Source organism: Mandrillus leucophaeus, unplaced genomic scaffold (assembly GCF_000951045.1).
Source record: "Mandrillus leucophaeus isolate KB7577 unplaced genomic scaffold, Mleu.le_1.0 Scaffold30, whole genome shotgun sequence".
NCBI classification, from domain to species: domain Eukaryota; kingdom Metazoa; phylum Chordata; class Mammalia; order Primates; family Cercopithecidae; genus Mandrillus; species Mandrillus leucophaeus.
Genome location: NW_012103143.1, coordinates 1,381,045 through 1,388,316, shown reverse-complemented (window position 1 = coordinate 1,388,316; position 7,272 = coordinate 1,381,045). Strand labels below are relative to the sequence as shown.

Genomic DNA, 7,272 nt, shown 5'->3' with positions numbered 1-7,272 from the left:
AGGTCAAGAGATCCAGACCATCCTGGCCAACATGGTGAAACCCCATCTCCACTAAAAATACAAACATTAGCTGGGCATGGGGTTGCACGCCTGTAGTCCTAGCTACTTGGGAGGCTGACGCAGGAGAATCGCTTGAACCCAGAAGGTGGAGGATGCAGTGAGCCAAGATCGTACCACTACACTCCAGCCTGGTGACAGAGTGAGACTCAGTCTCAACAAAAAAAGGAAAAGAAAAGATTGTGGTTATGCAGGATGATGTCCTTATTATGAGGAGATACAGACCAAAATATTTAGGGGTAAAGTGTCATAATGCCCGCAACTTATTTTCAGTTGGTCCAGGATAAAAAGAGAGAGAAAAGAAAGAAACATGGCAATAACAACTGGCGAATCCAGGTGTAGGTTACATAGCTGTTCACTGTACTATTCTTTCAACTTCTCTGCACTGAAATTTTTCAAAATAAAAAGTGCTCAAAAAATATTTTTAAATGGAGAGATGAATGGTGGAAGGAACCCTCCCAGATAGAAAGATAAGCATGAGCAAAGGTGAAGAGGCAGAAAAAGTGTTTTTGAGAAACAGTTGGTAGTCTAGTGTGATGACAGTGAACGGTACATACTAGGATGTTCTGGGAGAGAAAGCCAGAAACGTAGGCTGGCATCAGATTGATAAAAGCCTTCAGCAAAAGAATAGAGAGTCTGGGCCGGGTGCAGTGGTTCACGCCTGTAATCCCAGCACTTTGGGAGGCCGAGGCGGGTGGATCACAAGGTCAGGAGTTTGAGACTAGCCTGGCCAACATGGTGAAACCTATTTCTACTAAAAGTACAAAAATTAGCCAGGCACAGTGGCATGCGCCTGTAATCCTAGCTACTTGGGAGTCTGAGACAGGAGAATCACTTGAACCTGGGAGACAGAAGTTGCAGTGAGCTGAAATCACGCCACTGCACTCCAGCCTGGATGACAGAGCAAGAATCCGTCTCAAAAAAAAAAAAAAAGTCGTTCAAGTCTTCTTTCCCTAACCTCCTCTCTTATCTGAGTCCTTTTTCCTTTTGAAGAGGAGAAGAATCAGAGGTATCTGCACAGAAGCACAAGTCCTGCAGCATGCAGGCCAAGATGGGCACCCGTAGGAAGCTCAAGGGCAGATAGGCCAGGCAAGCATATGTGCCACTGGGGTCAACAGCTGCTGCTTGCACTACCTAGAGGGAGGAGAGGAGGGAAAGAGGGGAGAGAGAAATGAACAGGGCTGAGGTGGAGGGTGAGGGTGAAGCTGCAGCAGGATGGTGGGGTGGGCAAGTGGGGACCACCTGCGGATCGTGCTGCATATAGGCCTTGCTCCACACAGCGCCACCCACCACAGGCATATTCGGGAGTAGGGGCCGGGGGGATCTCTGCTTATCAGCTCAGGCATCCCATTAACCCAAAAATGATTCCACTGGTTGCCTCCAAACCACATACTCTAGGCCCCATGGCACTCAGCCTCCCTCCCAATTTCCCATTTCTGTGTTGAAAATAAGAGCTTCAGGTTGGCAGGAGTGAGGACATTCTGAGAAGGCAGAGTTCAGCCTGGCATAGGAACATTTGGGATGATCAGATCTCAGACGGCGGATAGAGCTGGAGGAGGCATCTAGCTGAGCCACCAGGGAGGGTGGAGGGTGTGAAAAAGGTCTCTCGAGGGCCATCAGAGGATGGGAGTCAGTCCGCCAAACCAAGAGAGGAGCTGCACAGCAGTGTGCGCTGCCTGGGGAGACAGGCTGCTGCTGTTCTGGGCAAAGCAGGCCAGCTCCAAGCCTTCTCAGGCCATATGAAGATAAATTATGTAGGATGCATATAACCAGCTCCCTCTCCCCAGGGGCATCCTCCTTTACCCAAACGTGTCTCCCACCTCCGCCTCCATGGCTCCGGCTTGAGTTATGCCAGCAGGTGGGACCCTTCTTTAGCCTTTAGCCTGAGCCTTTACCTTCCCTGCCACACTCACCTTCCACCTTTACCTCTATGGCTCATTGAGCTGCTCTGCCAGGGGTGCCAATGAGATGCGGTCGCATAGGGTGTAGCATTACTATCCAGGCCAATCCCATCAGGCAAACTTTTGCTAACTTCCTTCCCCACCCAGCAGGGGAACAGTTTTCCTATTCCTGGTGCTCTAACCCAGATACAGAATCCCCTAAAGTCTCACAGCTACCCAGGGTGCCTACCTGGGAGAGGGTGCACCTGGCAGAGTCAAGGGGAAGAGCACAAGCTCTCTGATGGGACCTGCTGCCCTGAGAACAAGTCAGCATGTACTGAGGGCATGAGAGCGAGAAACTCAGATCAAACGTGTCCAATGACACAGAGAAGCTGTGCTGGGATAGGACACTGAGGAAAATGGGCAGGAAATTCTAGCTGAAATGGGAAAAAAGGAGAGTCTTGGCCTAGTTTCAGGTTTCAGGTTAACCTAGGACCGTGTTCTCACTAGCAGACAGATGGCACCCTGTCAGTGATTATGGAGGCGGTGGAAAGATCACTGCTCTCAGTGGTATCATTTAGTTCTTTGACCTACAACCTAAGAAATCAGATCCCTCACGTGGAAAAGTGAAAGTCACAATACAAGACCTTACAGCTGTTGAGATTAAATGAGATCACATGTAAGTGCCAGTGCTTAGTAAATTGCATAGGACCATAACGCCCTTGAAGTAGGCAGACAGAGGCCTCCATGGCAGGCTCTGGGCTGTCATAACCTCTTATCAAGTACCAGGCCTGGAGCTACTCAGGCTTCACATGGCACTTAGCTATAAGGAAATCCTGATACACCCTGCAGGCCCTTACCTGTGGCCCGTGGAGCGGGAGTAAAGTGGGAAAGAAGGATGAAAAGGAAGAACCATTCTCTGGAGAGGGAGCACGGGTTGCCAGAACGATGGTATAAAGGCTCACCTTGAGTTGCATCTCCAGGAGAAGGAGTATTTGTGGTCCCCAGATGTCCTCCAACATCCCATATCTAGGGACAAAAAAGACAGTCAGTTGTGCTCTATCCCCTGTCTGGTTGCATCTGCTTAATCTCTCCCCAGCTTCCTTTTTCTGAGGATGACTCCACCTTCTGAGCAACAGAAGATTCCAGTGGGAATCTAGACCTTGGATGAATTAAACAGGACTTGGGAGGATTTGCCCTGTCCTCAGGCCATTCTCCTTTCAATCTTTTCTACTTTTGCTATCCCAGCTCCTGAGGTCGTTCTCCCCTCCACAGGCCATTAAACACCTGTCTCGAAGGGGTCTCCTTCAAGGTTAGCTCCTAGTGCAGGTTCAGCCCTGGACAGAACTGGAAAAGTGCAGGGCCCTGGAAGTCAGCCTGAAGATGGTGTGCTGAAGCCAGCTTCCTTCCTGTGCAGCAGCGGCAGGTCTTGGCAATCTGCTGGCATGGTGGACACAGTTTCCCACTACCAACTGGGTCACAGATGGGAGAGAAATCTCCCTAGGAAGGAGTGGGCCATAGAAAAAGAAAAGCCAAGAATGGACACAGAGAGTCAAGGGAGTGTCCGTCACTGGTCTGAGGACTGCTGCATGGTCCTATGCTTCCGTTTCCTTCCCTCATGGTTCTTCACCTCGGTTCCAGGGAAACAGGCTCACAAACCCCTTATCCACTGATGAGACCTTGTTCCCTGGGCTCTCAGCTGGTACTGCACTAAAGATGCCAACAATATGGCCCTTGCCCCATAATCATCTGCCGATTCGCCTCTTTCCCCTAGAAGAATGGCTCTGAGACAGCATGTGAGTCTAATCAAAGAGCTTCAGGGTAATATAGAGACCACAGCTCCATTCCTCTCCACACGAAACTCGTAGCCCCTACTCATTCGCTAATATTTACCATGGCAACCATGTGCCAATCAGGGGAGGAAAACACTGACCAAAATCTACTCCCTGCCTCCCAGAAGCTCACCATTTAATCAGGGCTACAGACAGCTCTCCTTCATGTATCTCAAAGTTATGGAATGGGTGCCCGGAATATCTTTTGCCTACTTCTTGGCATATCTACATTGTTTACATGCTTTAGGAGTTTCAAATGCTGTCTTTTTGATTCTCTCATTATACAGTGTGACTCGGCAGCGATGTCTCCTGCCTCTGAATCTTCAGAGCAGTAACCTGGGCCTCTCTATGACACATCACTTTCTACTTGAATTTTATGTTTTTAATGCATAATTGATCTTCTCTACTAGACTGTATTTCCTGAGAGCAGAGAAAGTGTCTTTTACATCTTCATATCCCTCAGAGCACCCTGCACAGTTCCATGTACACAGTAGGTGCTCAAAAAATATTCATGGAAAGCCAAGCATGGTGGCTCACACCTGTAATCCCAGCATTTTTTTTTTTTTTTTTTTTTTTTTTGAGACGGAGTCTCACTGCGTCGCCTAGGCTGGAGTGCAGCGGAGCGATCTCAGCTCATTGCAAGCTCCGCCTCCCGGGTTCACGCCATTCTCGTGCCTCAGCCTCCCGAGTAGCTGGGACTACAGGCGCCCACCACCACACACGGCTAGTTTTTTTTTGTATTTTTTAGTAGAGACAAGAGGTTTCACCGTGTTAGCCAGGACGGCCTTGATCTCCTGACCTCGTGATCCGCCCGTCTCAGCCTCCCAAAGTGCTGGGATTACAGGCTTGAGCCACCGTGCCCGGCCAATCCCAGCATTTTGGGAGGCTGAGGTGGGCAGATCACCTGAGGTCAGGAGTTCAAGACCAGCCTGATCAACATGGTGAAACCCCACTTCTCCTAAAAATACAAAAATTAGCCAGGCATGGTGGTGTGTGCCTGTAGTGTGCCTGTAATTTCAGCTACTTGAGAGGCTGAGGCAGAAGAATCGCTTGAACCCAGGAGGCAGAGGGTGCAGTGAGCCGAGATCACACCACTGCCCTCCAGCCTGGAAGACAAAGTGAGACAAGATGTTTGTTGGACGAATGAAGGCTTGTTTGTGAAATTATTGGATGTTCCCAGATTTTTAAAATATATACTTTTTTCATTAATTTAAAACTCCTTGTTACAATTTTCTCAATTAACACAAAGCTTGAACTCAATGCAAGCAGCATAGAATTCTTATGCATTCCTTATAACCATGAAAGTAACCAGTCTTATGTAAACACATAATTCTATATTCAGCTGCTTTTGCATCATAACATGTAAGTACTCATATCCTCTATGAACCTTAAGTGTCTACCCTGCTATGTGGCATTAAGCCTGCATCCTCCCTAAATGCTGTGTGGTAACGCTATAATTCAGCCTACAGCTGAATGGAGGCAATACGCTGGCCTTGAGCATCCAACCTTGGGTAAAAAGACTCAGGTTTCCCCATCAAAATCAGCCTACAAAACCATCCTGCCTAGCCAGGTGTGGTGGCTCACGCCTGTAATCCCAACACTTTGGGAGGCCGAGGTGGGCAGATCTCTTGAGGCTAGGAGTTTGAGACCAGGAGTTTGAGACCAGCCTGGCCAACATGGGGAGAAACCCCATCTCTACCAAAAAATACAAAAATTATCCGGGAGTAATGGCACACGCCTGTAGTCCCAGTTACTCAGGAGGCTGAGGCACGATAATCGCTTGAACCCAGGAGGAGGAGGTTGGGGTGAGCAGAGATCACACCACTGCACTCCAGCCTGGGTGACAGTGAGACACTGTCTCAAAACAAACAAACGAACAAAAACCAAAAAACAAAAAACCGTCCTTCCTAGGAGAATGAACTTGCCCAGAAATAAAGTGAATTCAAAAATTAAGAAAAGGTCTTATGGTGGCTAGGGACTGTTGTAGAAATTGTCAGAAACGATAGCTGGGACCTGGGATAGCACTTCCTCTATGCAGTCCCTGGGCTAAAAACTTACATGTGTCATCTCATTTAATCCTCAAAAACCGGAGGTAGTATTAACATTATCCCCAATCTTGCAAATGAAGCAGCTGAGTCTCAAGAGATGTAATAAGTTTGTCCAAAGTCACAAACCCAAGTTTCTCTGACTCTAGATCCCAAGCTGAGAGTCTTGCTCAGATCATCCCAGGTTCCTTTCTTTCTTCTTGCACTTGGGGTGCAATAAGGGGCAATGGAGCCAGCAGTGTGTAACATACTGCACCGTCGGAAGAGACGTTAGGGATCATCCGTTTCAGCCTCCTTATTTTACGGAAGAAGGAACTCGTAGGTCACACAGAGCCAGGGGCGGCTCTGCAACGGAATCGCAATGGGCACTAGAATTCCAGTCCAAGCCTCATTTTACAGAGCGGGGGAACCGAAGCCCACAGGGCCTGGGGGCCTCCCGGGTTCCGAATCCACCAGCGGCTGAGCCAGATCCAGCCCCGGGCGCACTCACCGCCCTGTCTGATTCTACCTCCGCGTTCACCTGCGCCGCGAACCCTCCCCGTGGGCTGCCAGCTCCCGGGAGTACCTGTCGGCCGCGCAAAGGCCCTCGGCTCGCGGTGACAAGACGCCGGGGCGGGCGAGCGGGCCTTCGCGGGCCACAGCCGGACCCCGGCATCGCGGACCCTGGTCGCCTCGCCAGCCCCTTTCCTCAGAACGGCAAGGCCTCAGGAGCGTGTGCACGCCGGGACGCCCCAGATTATTTGGAAGCGCTGGTCCCGGAGGCAAGGCCGGCTTGGTCTCCTCTCCTCAATCCCCCTACGCCGCCCCCTGGACCTTCTGCAGACCAGGTCCCAGCCCCAGAGTACCTCAGGAAAAAACCACACCGCGCCTCGCTGAGTCAAGCGGCCGGGACTCTAGAAGGGGCGAGGTTCCCATGGCAACGAGGGAAAACTATTTGCGCCTGCGCAGAGGCGCTAGGCACGCTGGGAAATGTGGTTTCCGGGTTGTCCCTGGAAGCTAAAGGAACGGACACAAGGTGGCGCGCGAACGTTGCGGTCGATGTGGCTAACCCGGGTCCCCAGCTCCCGGGCGCTGCGGGCACAGGAGAGGCCGCGAAGGTCTGAAAGGCAGTTTCTCTGAGGCGTCTGGGATGCGGAGTGAAAAGAAGGCAGAGTCTCTTCCGTGCGGTTGATTTTGCCGTTTGAAAACTTGGCCTAACGAGGGACCGCCCTGTCCGGGGCGAGGGCGACCGCTTCCGAGGCCCCGCCCCAGCCTGGGCTGAGCGGGGCGCGGCGGAGGGAGGACGCTCTGACGGTGGGAGCTGGATCCGGAGGGAAGCGCGCGGCGGTCGTGCTGCAAGGGTTCCAGGTCTGGTCTGGGCGACGCCTCGCGCTGCTGAGGCTCCTGTGCGGGGTGGGAGTTGAAAGCTGGCTCCGGGAGCAGCAGTCATCCTGATCCTCCCACCCGAGAGCTCCGAGC

General features: G+C 51.3%; 1 long non-coding RNA gene across 1 annotated transcript in view; it reads right to left on the bottom strand.

The window, feature by feature from the left end:
* Positions 1-6,743, bottom strand: part of LOC105544463 — a 69,070-nt gene extending 62,327 nt beyond the window's left edge. The window contains exons 1-2 of the long non-coding RNA XR_001006762.1: positions 6,380-6,743; positions 2,903-2,966 (exon numbers count right to left, since the gene is read on the bottom strand). This is a non-coding gene — a long non-coding RNA (uncharacterized LOC105544463). The remainder of the gene's footprint in view (positions 1-2,902; positions 2,967-6,379) is intronic.
* Between the last annotated feature and the right edge of the window lie 529 nt (positions 6,744-7,272).